Genomic DNA, 15,630 nt, shown 5'->3' on the forward strand with positions numbered 1-15,630 from the left:
CTTTTGTATTTTATTATATGAAGTATGAAATATTTTGATTTTCTCGTCATTGTCATGTGAAATGAAGTTTCATTCGTCCCTGAACGCGTGGAATTCAATTATTTTAACATTTTGTGCTTCAGGCAAGGAGGTCCTAATCATCAAATTCGTAAAAATTGAAATATTGTATAATTCAAACAATAAAAAACAAAAGAAATAGTGAGTGACATCATTGGCTCACCTAGTTGTGCATATCACTGTTTTGTTGAAAATAAGCGAAACTTTAAAATTTCATGCTAGTTTGATTTTTCTCTATCTATTCAAATCAGCATTTTCCTGGGGTGGACTAGACCTTTAATTTGAAGATTAGAGACATTGAGTCAAATTTTCAAAAACAGTCAATGAAACATACACTACTCAATGCATCCTCTTCCCAGTGATACATGCTAGCAGGTTTTACATCCATATTTCATACTGTTAAGGTGACATTGCATTAACAAAGATATTACCTGAATTTCACAAATTTACTTTCGAGCTACATATTCCAAAATATATCCAGATCATCTCCTATAGTGGTACATGTTAGCACCAAGTTTCACATTTATATTTCAAATTGTTAAGGTGACAATGTGTTTAAACAAATAAATTTCACAAATTGACCTTTGACCTACATATTCCAAAATCCATTCAAATCGTCTTCCTAATGATGGTACATGTTAAACACCAAGTTTTTACATCCATACCTCAAGCTGTTTAGGTGATATTGCTTTGACAAGAAAATAACCTGAATTTTACATACAAGGACCACATATGAAGTTCACACCTTACGCAGTCTTGAATAAATTAAGTTTATGAGCAAGTTTGGATAATCCATGTGGAGTTAGAAGTTTCCAATACATTCTGTAAATCACTGTAATAGGGAAACATTGAGTAAGCAACTCTATCAACGTCCGTCAGCATTCAATCAATCTCGGGATATTCAGTATATTTCAAAATCTGGTGAGAAAACTCTGCATAGATTACCTGATCCTCATCAAAGAGCCAAGGATACTTCAGTTGGTCATCAGTGATCCTTGGCCGAGGGACAGAATTTATGATCCATGCCCTTCTGTCTGCCAGTGTCTTCTGCATGCAGAACTCAACTCTCTTGAAGTCTGGCTGCCTTTTTTTCAGTGCTCATCCACTCTATGTGCCTTGCAACAGTGTCAGATTTGGAAAGAATAAAAAATTATACTTAAAAAAAGAAAAAACAAATAGATTTAGAATCCTCATTCATTTAGTTTCTGTCAAATCACTTTTCATCCGAGTCCTTAATAGATATTTACAGCAAATTTTACTATAATAGCAAGTTTTATGCAACGACACGCCAGTCTTGTTGCCAAAGACAAGAACAGAAAAGCTCCACTTGGTCACACTTTGCGACTATCTGTCACAAACACAATGTACCAGTTAACATTTGGTGAAAGACCATAGCAGAACCATATACATGCGAATTAGACTAAAAAATTAACTTTAGGTAAAATCTAACAGAGAAATGCATTACAAAATGTCACAACAATGTAGCCACTGTAAGATTCCTCCATCAATAGTGATACTCAAACATTAGTAAGTTATAATGCAAGAAATATTCTCATATTTTATGCATTTACTCACATTTACTTAATTCATCAACTCTTAAGGTGCCCCATACACGTTTAAAGCGTTTTTACTGGCCAAGTTCTAATCCTCTTTAATAATCCTTCTGGTTGAGTCTCATATATAACTATGTCATGTGAAAAAGAGAAATGCCTTTAAGTTTGGCCATTATCAAGTAATATATTTATCTAGAAGGATGAATCAATTGCCAAAGAAATTAAATGGCATGCACTTGGGCAAGACTATGGCACATTGAGAGTTAATTGGGGTTTCTGTTTGGTACCACATACTTACTCTCCACCATTCACCAGTTGCTGTGCACCGAGGACCACAGGTAGTTTGTAATTTTTACTCTCAATGGCCCTGTCACAAGTTCGTCCTCTTCCATGTCTGCAAAATCGTAGAATTTGTCTTGCCATGTCTACAGGAAAAATATCTTCTTCTTTCACTCCAAATGTTGTGCACACCACCCTAAGCAGCTCCTGTTTTGAGGTCTCCTCTGACTTGTTGGTTACCAACACCCTTCTTTGATTTAGGCCATATATCAATAAAAATTTGTACCTGGAATGAAAAGTAATTGATTTTCTTACTAAACCTGAATTTTGAATAAATAATGTATGCAAAGAGCTTTCAGGATAAATGTGTGTAATCAAAAGATATTGCATGTACATGGACACAAATATTCAGTTTTTGCCTCGATGCAAGAGGCAAACAAGACATATTCCAATGTTTGTCTGGGTTTGGTGATACATATTCCATTCATTTATCTTTTTTTCTAGTATTAGTTTCCTGTCTTCGAATATTAGTAAAATTGAAGGGATGGTCCAGGCTGGAAATATTTATATCTCAATAAATAGAAGAAAATTTACAAAGCAAAATGCTAAAAATTTAATCAAAATCGAATAACAAATAAAGTTTTTGAATTTCAAATGATATTATTCCGGTGAAACAGTTCTAGGCATGTCTTTATGAATATTCATTAGGTTGGCTGGTGATGTCATATCCCCACTTGTTCTTTTGTGTTTTATTATGTGAAATTTGGTTTAATAAAAAAAATTGCTACCAAGAACTAAAACAATTGGATTGACAACTGATTAAGTGGACTAGTTATTTATTGCCTCAACTTATTTCATCATAATGGAGACACATCATTTACACATGTATGAAAAAATGAAACATTTACGATGTCATGTAATGACATAAGAAAAAATTGAGATGTGACATCATCAGCCCACCTATAATATTCATGATGATGTGCATATTCCAAAAAATATTGAAAAACTTTGAAAATCAATAACTTTGTTATTTGATATCCAAGTTTGATGAAATTTTCAGCATTTTACTCTGTGAATTTTACTCCATTTATATACTTTTAGATAAAAATATTTTCAGCCTGGACCATCCCTTTAACTTCCCGCTACCAGGAAAGAAAATTGTATTGTAGTCTATTAAAAATTTTGATTTGAAATTAAAATACAGTACTATTACGACACAACGGTCCAGCGATGGTATTTCCATTTTTCATCACATGAAATTTCATTCATTTCATAATAACCAACCATACTTAAAATTCATACAAATTTCAGACAATACACTATTAGTGACACATATGGAACAACACTTCCTAAATTAATAACTTAACCCATTTGTGACGAAATTCCACATTACGTGGTTTGGCCTCGGATTTTTCATGAATAGTTGTAGGGCCTATATATGAAAATACCAAGGAGACTCGAAAGTAAACACTAGAACTATTGGCATTACTTTTCTTTTGGTAACAATCATCGCCGCTATGGCTAGGGAAATGCGCATATCTTTCAGTTGTGTACAACTGTGTAGATCTACTATCGTAATGTGTATGCATGCTGTAGAAATCGTCGAAACAAGGAGCCAGCCACGTTCCCACAACCACACTCTGAACTTACAAAAAAAAAACAGATTTTCACATGGAAAAACATATACAGACATATGAATTGTACTCCCGCTTAAAAATAAAGGATTTATTAAAACATACTACTTTGCAGCTAGCTGATCCATTGATCAAGTATTACTAATTAAATGAGGACTAATTAACCCGCAGTAGCAGAGTCTGTAGCCTAGGCCTAGGCTAGAGACTAGACCCATAAAAAAAAAAGAATACAGATCAGTGGACTGAATGCTGTTGCCGTTCAAAAGTATAACATTAATTAGGACCACCGACACCGTACTCTAACCGTTAACGTAAACTTTAAAAAGTTAATATATAGATCTAGATCTAGACCCTAGTCGATAGTCTAACGTTAATTAAGCCAGTAGTAGGAGATCTAGTACAAAATTTTTCTTCATACTCGATGGCAGCCAACAAGTTTTTTTTTCAGGTAGGCCAAGCGCTAGCCTAAGTTAGGCCTAGGCTAGGGCCGGGACTAGGCTACGAGTACGACGTGTTCCACCATAATAATAAATCTAGTCCAAAGGGCAAAGGCAAAGTCCAAGGCAAGCTCAAGCCTATAATATATAGGCCTAGGCCTAGCATAAATAACTTTTAGGCCCTAGCCTACATGTAGCCAGCCCCAATGCCTGGCTTCAACTTCAAGTTGAAGTCAGAATACATTTCTAGACCCATGCAACACTCCTAATCAAAATAAATGCAGCAACATTACAGACTAAGCCTAGGCAAACTCTTGAAATAATCCACTGCACTGACAGTGACACTGCCTGCTGCAGAGTGCAGTACAGTACGGTACTAGTACTAGGGCTTGGTACGGTACGCGCACAATCCGCCGAGTGTTCAATTTCCGAGTCATGCAAGGCCAAGGAGGTGCCAGGAGTGGACTAATTCACGAGAATGCCCAACAGATTACTGATTAGATAAGCTTACTTACCGTTATATAACTATCTCCTGACAGTTCCATAATTTGTCTGTTCTCCTATAGTTTCAGTTAAAAAATTAGTTGAATGCAGTTAATTGCCTGAATTTCATGAACTTGAAGCTTAGCTAGCCCTTGGCCTTCGAAGCATTAAGCTGATTGTATCTGCACGGCGTACGTGTGTACGTGCATTTGTCTATGGTACATGGTGTGTATAGCATACATGTGCGGGTTGTGCGTTACACATGTGGTACTCGGTGGTACTAGTACATCGACGCGCATAAAAAAAAAGGCGCGAAAATGAGCGGGAGGGGTGGGGGGGGGGGGGCAGGCGGGGAATGCGCGAAATTCGTGTTGAACACAATTATAAAGTAGACAGGTTCAAAATGACAAATGATATATATGTACGTATAGACAGACAATGTTTAGTGACTGGGCAGACATATTTTGAAATTATACAAAAAGATAATATAGTCCTATTAAAAAAAAAAAAAAACACCAGCGGCCACGGCCCCCGGCCCGACTACCTTCAAGATCAACAACAACGGCCCTGCTTAGTTAGTAATTCAGGTCGCAGGCCTTTATAATTTTAGTCATGCCTTTGGATGGCCGAAAGTTAGTCGTACAACCAGTGGCGTACCTAGGATTTTCCACAGGGGGGGGGGGGGCAAAACCGTCCGCCAAAAAATTGACAAGCAAAAAAAAAAAAAAAAAAAAAAAAAAAAAAAAAAAAAAAAAAAAAAAAAAAAAAAAGGTCTTCAATCACAAATATAGGATTTCGTACCAGAAAAAAAATTGACAAGCAAAAAAAAAAAAAAGGTCTTCAGGCTTGTCAGGGGGCAATAAAGGTCTTCAAGCTCGTCAGGGGGGGCAAAAAAGGGTCTTTCAAGCTCGTCAGGGGGGGCAGGGATACGTACTTTGCATGGGTTGGGACTCGTCAGGGGGGGCAGACTGCCCCCCTGCCCCCCCCCCCGTAGGTACACTAGTGCGTACAACATTATGAGGTGCACGTATGCCTCATTTAGTCAGAAACCACAAATGGTGTTAGTCAAGCCTGTCTTTTTACGAAATACGAGTAATGAAAAACCTTCGTTAGTCCACAGCTGAGTTAGTCGTGACAAGCTTTATAGGCCCAGACTAACAAAGTTAGTACCTTGGTAAAACGGGAATTTAATCATGGTTTTGTAACCAATGTTTTTACACTTTCATTTAACCACGGTTAAAACCATGGTTATATAACAATCATTTTCAAACTATCATAAAACCATGGTTAAAATCATGGTGTATAACCGTCGTTTCGAACCTTGGTAAAACGCAAATTTAACCATGGTTTTGTAACCACTGTTTTTACACTTTCATTAAACCACGGTTAAAACCATGGTTATATAACCATCATTTTCAAACTATCTTAAAACCATGGTTAAAATCATGGTTTATAACCGTCGTTTTCAACCTTGCTAAGACGAATGTTTAACCATGGTTTTGTAACCACTGTTTTGACACTTTCATTAAACCACGGTTCAAACCATGGTTATATAACCATAATTTTCAAACTATCATAAAACCATGGTTAAAATCATGGTGTATAACCGTCGTTTTCAACCATGGTAAAACGGAAATTTAACCATGGTATTGTAACCACTGTTTTTACACTTTCATAAAACCATGGTTAAAACCATGGTAATATAACCATAATTTTCAAACTATTATAAAACCATGGTTAAAATCATGGTGTATAACCATCGTCTTCAACCATGGTAAAACGGAAATTTAACCATGGTATTAATTGTAACCACTGTTTTTACACTTTCATTGAACCACGGATAAAACCATGGTTATATAACAATCATTTTCAAACTATCTTAAAACCATGGTTAAAATCATGGTGTATAACCGTCGTTTTCAACCTTGGTAAAACGGAAATTTAACCATGGTTTTGTAACCACTGTTTTTACACTTTCATAAAACCATGGTTAAAACCATGGTTATATAACAATCATTTTCAAACTATTATAAAACCATGGTTAAAATCATGGTGTATAACCATCGTCTTCAACCATGGTAAAACGGAAATTTAACCATGGTATTAATTGTAACCACTGTTTTTACACTTTCATTGAACCACGGATAAAACCATGGTTATATAACAATCATTTTCAAACTATCATAAAACCATGGTTAAAATCATGGTGTATAACCGTCGTTTTCAACCTTGGTAAAACGGAAATTTAACCATGATTTTGTAACCACTGTTTTTACACTTTCATTAAACCACGGTTAAAACCATAATTATATAACCATCATTTTCAAACTATCATAAAACCATGGTTAAAATCATGGTGTATAACCGTCGTTTTCAACCATGGTAAAACGGAAATTTAACCATGGTATTGTAACCACTGTTTTTACACTCTCATTAAACCACGGTTAAAACCATGGTTATATAACCATCATTTTCAAACTATCTTAAAACCATGGTTAAAATCATGGTGTATAACCGTCGTTTTCAACCTTGGTAAAACGGAATTTTAACCATGGTATTATAAATACTGTTTTTATGCTATCATAAAACCATGGTTTAAATCATGGTTTTATAACATTGATTTCCAACCTTAGTAGAACGGGAGTTAAACCAAGGTTTCCTAACCATTGTTTTTATACTACTGTGAAACCATGGTTACAACCATGGTTAAATTACTATGGTTTTTTTCACCAAAGTAGAACGATGATTTTGTCATGGTTTTATAACTATTGTTTTTTAACTTTCTTAAAACTGTGGTATAATGATAGTTTTTATAACCATGGTTTTAAAATCGTCATAAAATGACATTTTTATCATGTTATTATAACTATGGTATTTTAACAATGGTATTACCACACTTCCGCCACACATTTACCTTGGTTATGAATTTAAAACCATGGACTACCATCGATCCATTGTAAAACCGCCCCTAACCATGGTTATACCATGATTACGGTTGTAAAACCATGGTTTTTTTTTATAAGGGAATCTGAGCTGTGAAAAAGTGTGATCGTCCCGGAGCGAAAACAGCTTGAGCAAGGTGCAGCCAATCAGCGACCTTCTTATGTCCCCTTCGAGACAGAGGAGACGAAATGATTTTATGTCAAAAAGACTCAAAACACAAAATCATTTCGTCGACGAAATTTTTTTGTCTTTTGACACGAAATAATTTCGTCGACGAAATTATTTTTTTGTGTTTTGACACAAAATCATTTCGTCGACGAAATTTTTTTGTGTTTTGACACAAAATCATTTTGTCAACGAAATTTTTTTGTGGTTTTGACACAAAATGATTTCGTCGACGGAATAGATTTTCGCATCGCAACGAAATAAATTTTGTGGACGCAATTACATTTAGTCTCGACGAAAATTGATTTTGTGTGACAAAAAATAATTTCGTATACGAAATAAAACTGCGTCATGACGAAATGATTTTCATATGAACAAAAACACATTTTGTGTACGGAATTGCGTGAATTGGACGGAATTTACCATCGGACATTTGGTGCGCCATTTCGTTTGATAAAAATTCATTTCGTATGGCACGCCAAATAAACTTTGTGGACGCAATTACATTTCGTCTAGACGAAATTGATTTCGTGCATTTCGTCGAGACGAAATTGATTTTGTGTGACAAAAAATAAATTTTGTGTACGAAATAAAAAAGCGTCATGACGAAATGATTTTCGTCTGAATAAAAACACATTTTGTGTACGGAATGCCGTGATTTGGGCGGAATTCACTGGCGGACACTTGGCGCCCCATATGGTATACCCATGGAGATGTGATGATTATGCAGGTGTGCAGGAAGGGTCATATTATCCGGTCATCAGAGGGATGGGTCAGGCGGTCCATGTGATTATGCTCGCAAGCAAATCGAAAAAGATCCTTTGTTCTATTGCAGAATGGAGAGGAAATGAGAAATTGGATGAGGGCAGCAGATATAATCATTGTCTGAATAGCTCATACAACCATAGAAAGGAGCGAGGTACGTGCACGTGTGTGTGGGTGTGCGTATGTGGGTGAGGGTGTACGTGTGTGTGTGTGTGAGAGAGAGAAAGATCGAGAGGGAGGTGGAAGAGCTAGAGGGGCTGTTTAGAAAATGAGCGCGTGACAGGGGCGGAAATCTCTCCCAAAAGGTAGGGGGGACAAGGGGCTGGAAAATTTGACAAGCAAAAAAAAAAGGTTATCACCCCAAACTTAAGGTCATATCTCGTCCTAAAATACATGTTTTGTTTCGATTTTGAATGATGTATTTCTTACCATAAAAAAAGACCACAAATAGTAGGAGGGACGTTTGATATTGTGTCCCCCTACTATTTTGAGTAGGAAGGACACGTCCCCTGTCCCCCCTGGGATTTCCGCCCATGGCGTGTGAGGATGTATTTCCTGCCTCATAGAGAAGTAAATTCAACACGAATTAACGTAGGTTTACGCACAAATACCAATACAAAGCCCGTTTTCAAATCTGAATATTTAAAACACAAGACAATGCAATAATTAAAGTATATATTTTCACCCCCCCCCCCGATTATGGACATCCCTCGTGTGAACACCCGATCAATCCTATCGTCTATAATGTATCGCGAACCCTACTCAAATGAACACCCCAGCCCAGCTAGTAGGTATGGCCTAACACCCCCTTGTATAGCCTTATATCTAACCTCGTTCAAATTTGCTCAACGGCGGCCGCACGGCAAGTCGAAAACAGCCCTTTTAACAATTTTTTGTACCAGCTACATAATAGGTGGTTTGAAATAAAATTGATAAAACGGCTGTCTTCGATTCGCCTTACGGCCGCCGTAGAGCAAATGTGACCGAGTCATTAACGTCTATGCAAATCGCGAACTCTAACTCGTGTGAACATTCCCAGCCAATCGCATATCATACATCGCGGATCCCCATGTGTGAACACTCCATCCTACTGTCTATTCTGTATTGTGAACCCTCCTTAATTGTGTGAAAACGGAGCCTATCGTGTTTCATAAATATTGTGAGCCCTACTCGTGTGAACACTCCAGCTACCATGACCCTCCTCGTCTGAATACTCCAGTCTATTTTCATTCAAGTATCGTGAATCCTTCTCATGTGTACACCCCCAGCCTATCGCCTACATGTATCATATATCACAAATCCTCCCCATGTAAACATCACCAACCTATTTATCGAATATCATCGTATCGTGAATCATTCTCGTGTGAACACCACAGCCTCTGTCGCTCAACAGGAAGGGAAGTCCCCCTTATCCGATCGTGCTCATGACTCGTCGTGGTTGACAGTCACACCAAATAACCGACTCCAAACGGACCGATGTCGAGTCATTCGGATTAACGTAATAGATGTGATCGGTCACTAATCGATTTCATTGGAGTGACTGCTACGTAAGACACCACGCAGACCTAAATAATATAATTGCGAATCTCGAGGCACAAAAGTTGAAACTTTCGTGTACTGAGGGGAATGTGTTGAAAACTGCCGTGCAGGAAGAGCGAGTTTGAGATCGATTTTGGAGTATCCCTATATCTTGTCCAATGGGTAAGTCTATTTCGTTTTCTTAAATATGAAATGTAATAGGATGTTTTGCAGGAGTATCCTTTACAAGAACTCAAATAATATTTTAGAAGAAACCAAATAACCTTCTCATTTAAATCTTCAAGGCTGCTAACGTGAAATAATTTTCAATATGCACTTTATAGGGCTACTGTAAAAGGTCGCGAAGTCACAAGAAAATAATAGCATAGAAAAGGTACACATCTTTCCAGCCCTCTAGTATAGGCCAATTCTAACTAAAAATATTTTGCCTTTAATTTCAATGTGAAGAAAAACCTAGGGTTCATAGCGTGGCTACTTAGCTTGTTACTTCTCTTCCACCTAGATTTACGGTGTTCTTGCCAACTTAGATAAGCCTACCAGGTCAAGCTCTTCACTGTAATCCAAATACCCTAACTCAGTTATTATAATAATGATAATAATAATAATGATACAAATTAATGAAAATTTAAAGCATTTAAAAGGCGCCGATTATCTAGTTGCCTATTCAATGGCGCAATATACATGTATCATGTGTATATTACCCCGGCTTTACCTCCAGCTGCTGAAGGTGCTTGGTGCATTCAAGGAATTAATCCTGCCCGGTACCCATTCACCTCACCTGGGTTAAGTGCAGCACAATGTTCAAGTTTCAAGCATTCCCATGTTCAAGTTTTTATGGGGCATGCCCAATCTTTATCATGGTTTTAGGTTTTTCTCAATTTTTTTATACATATCAATCCATTTTAATAATGAAATTTAATCGACTGTAACATACATGCAAGCCAATGTTTTCTCAGATCATTGTTTTTCAGCAATGTTCAGACCAAATGAGTTTTTGAAAGATTGTATTTTTTTAACTATAAAGGCTTATGTAAATACACTTGACTAGACCAAGTTTGATAATTATAATTATTTCTTTCTCTGCTCAGATGTGCAACTTTGAGCTATGAAACAAAACTATTGTAAGCAAAATGATATATCTTAGCGTGTAAAAGAAAAGAATAAGATAAAACAACAATCTTCTGAAGGATCATTTTACTGTTAGACGAAATTTCTTTATCACAATTTTGAAGAATATGAAGTATTTATGTTTAAATCGCAACGTTGCAATTTTAAAATTATTGGCAATTCACTTGATTACAGAGTAAAGATGCACATATCAGCTATGTAAAAAGAATAGGAAAGGTAACTATGCAGGTATTTGCTTTTTATAATTGTCTCATTGTCTTTATAAAAATGTTCTTCAAACTGTGGTGTATGCAGATAGTCTCGTCTTCGATCTATTCTATTTTGATAGTTTTGATTGTGTGAAGTTTTTGTTTGATGGAAGTGAATAAATAAATTTGAATTTGAAATTTGAATTTGAAGTTTATCTTGTCCAACTATTCTTAATTTCTAAAGAAGAAATTGTGTTCTTTTGCCTTATAATTGGCTTCTTATAGTGGTTATACGATGGATTTTGTTATCGGTTTTATACCCATGATGTTTATAATTTTGATCAAATTAGCTTAATTTCTTCTTCTTTACATATTTCCTTTTCTGCCAACTTTATTTTCTTTCTCCAACCTTCTTGTGGGCATAACTTTACCGTGTACCAAAACGACGTGTAATTGACGTTCAATATGTATTCACTTTGTTCGCACTCATTCAATATGCAACACAAATTTGCATAGGTTTTGTTATCTTTTCCAAAGCCAAAGCTACAATACACATAGTATGTAACCTAATATATTTTAATGACATTTGTCAAATCAGGTATCAGTCTGGATTGAAATTATTGAGTGAACCTATACAAAAATTTAGTGACCTATTACATAATCGAATATATTGTTACATGTGTGAGCAAATATGTCGGAACCATGACTGGAACGAATATTTTTCTTGTTGCAAACACTGCCTCCAACCATGGACCTATTACGAATTCCATGCTCCAACACTTATTTCCTTTCAACCAGTTGAATGATAATGAGCTCGATTATGTAATATCGGCTGATGAACCTTTAGAAGACAATTTTGATAGACTTTCTCACTTACATTTTGATCCTTTTTTAGCACATGAAAGCATTGTCCTAAACGACGATGTTGACCCAGAATTCCAGTCTTATCGTGAGAGTTTAAATGACTCTTGATGCTATTGTTATGAAGAATTTAATACAAACTTTGAAAATATTGGTGCCCCGAGCAGCGGTAAATTTTGAGCATTCACTTTAATGCTAGAAGTCTTTTAAATTCTTTTGATGACATTTTAATGTGTCTTAACTCTTTGAATTTACATTTGATATACTTGCCATATCCGAAACCTGGCTAAGATTCGAAAGCCCCCTTATTCATATGCTTAAAATTACTCGTTCATTTGCAATAATAGGATATAATTCAGAGGTGTTGGAGTTGGAATGTATATCCATGATTCTTTTAATTTCTTAGAACACAATGACCTAAATTTAAGCGAAGCAACATGCGATTCTTTATTCATCGAACTGGAATAGTGCTTAATTAGGGAAAATATAATTGTAGGAACCTTGTATAGAGCCCCATCGTTCGACATTAATGCATTTATTGAGGAGTTTGATAACCTTTTGGTCCGTCTTTCCAGGGAAAATAAAAGGGTATTTTTGACGGGCGACTTAAATATAGATATTTAAAAATACAAGTCAAATTCTCAAATTAAGAACTTTGTGAACTCTCTTTTAAGTATTTTTTCTCCCTATAATTCACAGGCCCACAATAATTACTAAGGCAAGTGTCACGCTGTTAGATAATTTTCTGACTAATCAATTCGAATTAGATACTAAATGTGGAGTGATCTACTCTGACGTGTCAGATCACTTACTAATATTACATGTAACCTACATGAATGTTAGTAAAAATTAAATGGACATATCAAAAAGTTGCAAAAAATATTGGAATAATATATCGCTTAAGTTTTTACTTGCCTAAAACTGCATTGCATACACTATGTTGCTCTCTTGTCATATTTCTATTTCTGTAATTTGGTCAGGGCTAACACATACCAAACCATCTTAAAAAATTAAGTTCCCTTCAAAATAAAATTGTACTTATCATTTCTCCAGACGACAAGATACCACTAGCAAATAGTACTAACATTTTGTTTTATTCCCTAAAATTGTTGAAATTAGACGACATCAACAAACTTCAACAATGTAATTTTCTCTACAGGTGTCTATAATTTCAAATTCCGGTCACAAAAATTTCGTGATTCATTTACGCATGCTTCCATTATAGGGTGATTCCATACGTGTCGTACGGGACATTTATAGAACATTTGACAGTTTTTTGACAAGAAAAACAAAAAATATTCCAGTAACTAAATGTGATCATCAACTACTACCAGAGTGTTAGGAAAACCAAGACTTAACATGACTTGAATTCACATCCTGTATAATACAGATTTAAAATAGTAATGTGTCGTACGGACGCAGAAAAGTGGTTTTTTTAGAAACCTCAAGTTTGTACTCTAAAGTCTGTTGAGTTGAACAGATAATTTTCATAGAAACCGAACTTAAACTGATATTCAATTACCCAAGAACAAACGCATTTATGAAAGAAAGCAAAATAAACATTCATGAATAAATAAAGCAAATTACAATTTTCGAGAACATTGTGGCGTATGGGACACTCAAAATGTGTCGTACGGGACATCTCTAAATTGAAGCCAAACTTTCCTACTTTATGTCTCTTTGACTTCTTCAATAACTTTATTTGGCTGATGATAATGATAATCCTATCAAACTAAAGACATTCATTATGTTAGAAACCGCTTTTGGCTGAATATTTCTGTCATTATATCATAAATAAAATAATGTGTCGTACGGGACACTTGTGTGTCATACGGGACACTTGTGTGTTGAACAGGCACTTGCGTGTTGTATTGGACAGCCTGAATAAAACAATGAACTTTTTTCAATTAGAAGGGGAGCATTGCCCCTAAATTCTTCCTTTTTAAAAAGTAGTCATTCAGGACAATATAATTAAGTAACCTCAACATATACAATCGGGAGCAATATGTTATCATTTTTTTCATGATGGGAAATTACAATGGTTCACAGCATTTTTACGAGATGAAAAACTTGAGGTTTTGTGTGAAGTTATATTTTAGTGAATCAATTGATGATTTTCAATGCACTATTTAAACAATGAATGAATGAAATTGTTTGTGTAAATTATGGGGCAAAAATGTTATGATTTTTCATATAAAATGTATATATACATGATATGTCACAACTGTCACTTGAAATTCCACAAAATATTTTTTTCTAAAGAAATGCGATTCTACTTTTTCAAACCTTTCTGCATTTCATGAAACCATATGATTTGTCTTATTTTCCAGATATTTTTTTTGAACAACATGGTTTGTCTTATTTTCCAGATTTTTTTTCACAACTTAAAAAAGTAAGGAGTCTCAATACTGTATATAAAAAAAATAGTGATCATCAAGGAAAGTCCACATAGATGATTGATATGTAAATATTTTTTCTTTTTACATCTTATAATAATTACACATTAGCATGCAAGAGGAAGTCATATTCCAGGCTAGGGTGAATCAATTATAAATGTTTTCTTTTCATGCTCAATGACAAAGAAATTAACCTGCTCTGACCAGTGAAAATCACCAGTTTAGCTGAAGGGGTTCACAAAAGAATACGCCTACATGAAGTCAATTAAAATGGTTAGAATCGCCTATTTCATGTTCTATGTCGATAAATAAAGTACTTTTTCAGTTCACTTTATGTCAAATCAATTACTTAGATTAAAATAGGCCTGATATTTATAGTTTCTGAATCCAAATCCTGCAATTAAATGCAGTATATATTGTGTGTCGTACGGGACATGTCCCGTACGACACACACTGTGTCGTACGGGACAACTTTTAATAAGACAATTATTGAAAAATGAAGGGCAGTAATTAGATCCTTATGGGATAAATCGATCACCTATGGGTCAAAGATAGAGAAACTGATATCGTGAAATTGCATCATCAAAAATGAAATTGTAGGAATTTTTTTTTGCATTTTCATGTGTCGTACGGGACATTGTCAAAAATAGGTTCGGAAAAATCAGGGCTGCCCCTATTATCAGGGGCGGATCCAGCTTTTTATAAAGGGGGGGTTGGGGTGGTATGCGAGGGAGCGTAGCGACCGAGTCCAGGCGAGCGGAGCGAGCGAGGGGGGAGGGTGTGGGAGGGGGGTGTCCCCCCTCCCACAGTAGGGACAATTTTTGAAAATCTGTGTGTGAAATAAAATTACAAGTTTAAAAAAAAAGATAAGATTTAAAAAAATGGTCCCCGGATTTTTTTTTTTGGGGGGGTTGCAACCCCCCCAACCCCCCCTCTAGATCCGCTTCTGATTATGGATCATGAAAATGTTGTAGATATTATTTGGAACCATCAATGATACATTATTCCATTGACCCGCAAAATTTTCAATCTTCTCGTGCTTTACCAATAATCGTTTCAGGCAGTGTTTGTAGTTGACTACTTATTTAGCAAAATTATTGAAAATTGAAACTGCCATTGTTTCCCCCAAAAAAAATATATATCTGACTTCATTTTTGGTTAAAACCGTAATTTTCATAAAAGTTAGGTATCATAGTAAAATA

Source organism: Lytechinus pictus, chromosome 8 (genome assembly GCF_037042905.1).
Source record: "Lytechinus pictus isolate F3 Inbred chromosome 8, Lp3.0, whole genome shotgun sequence".
NCBI lineage: Eukaryota > Metazoa > Echinodermata > Echinoidea > Temnopleuroida > Toxopneustidae > Lytechinus > Lytechinus pictus.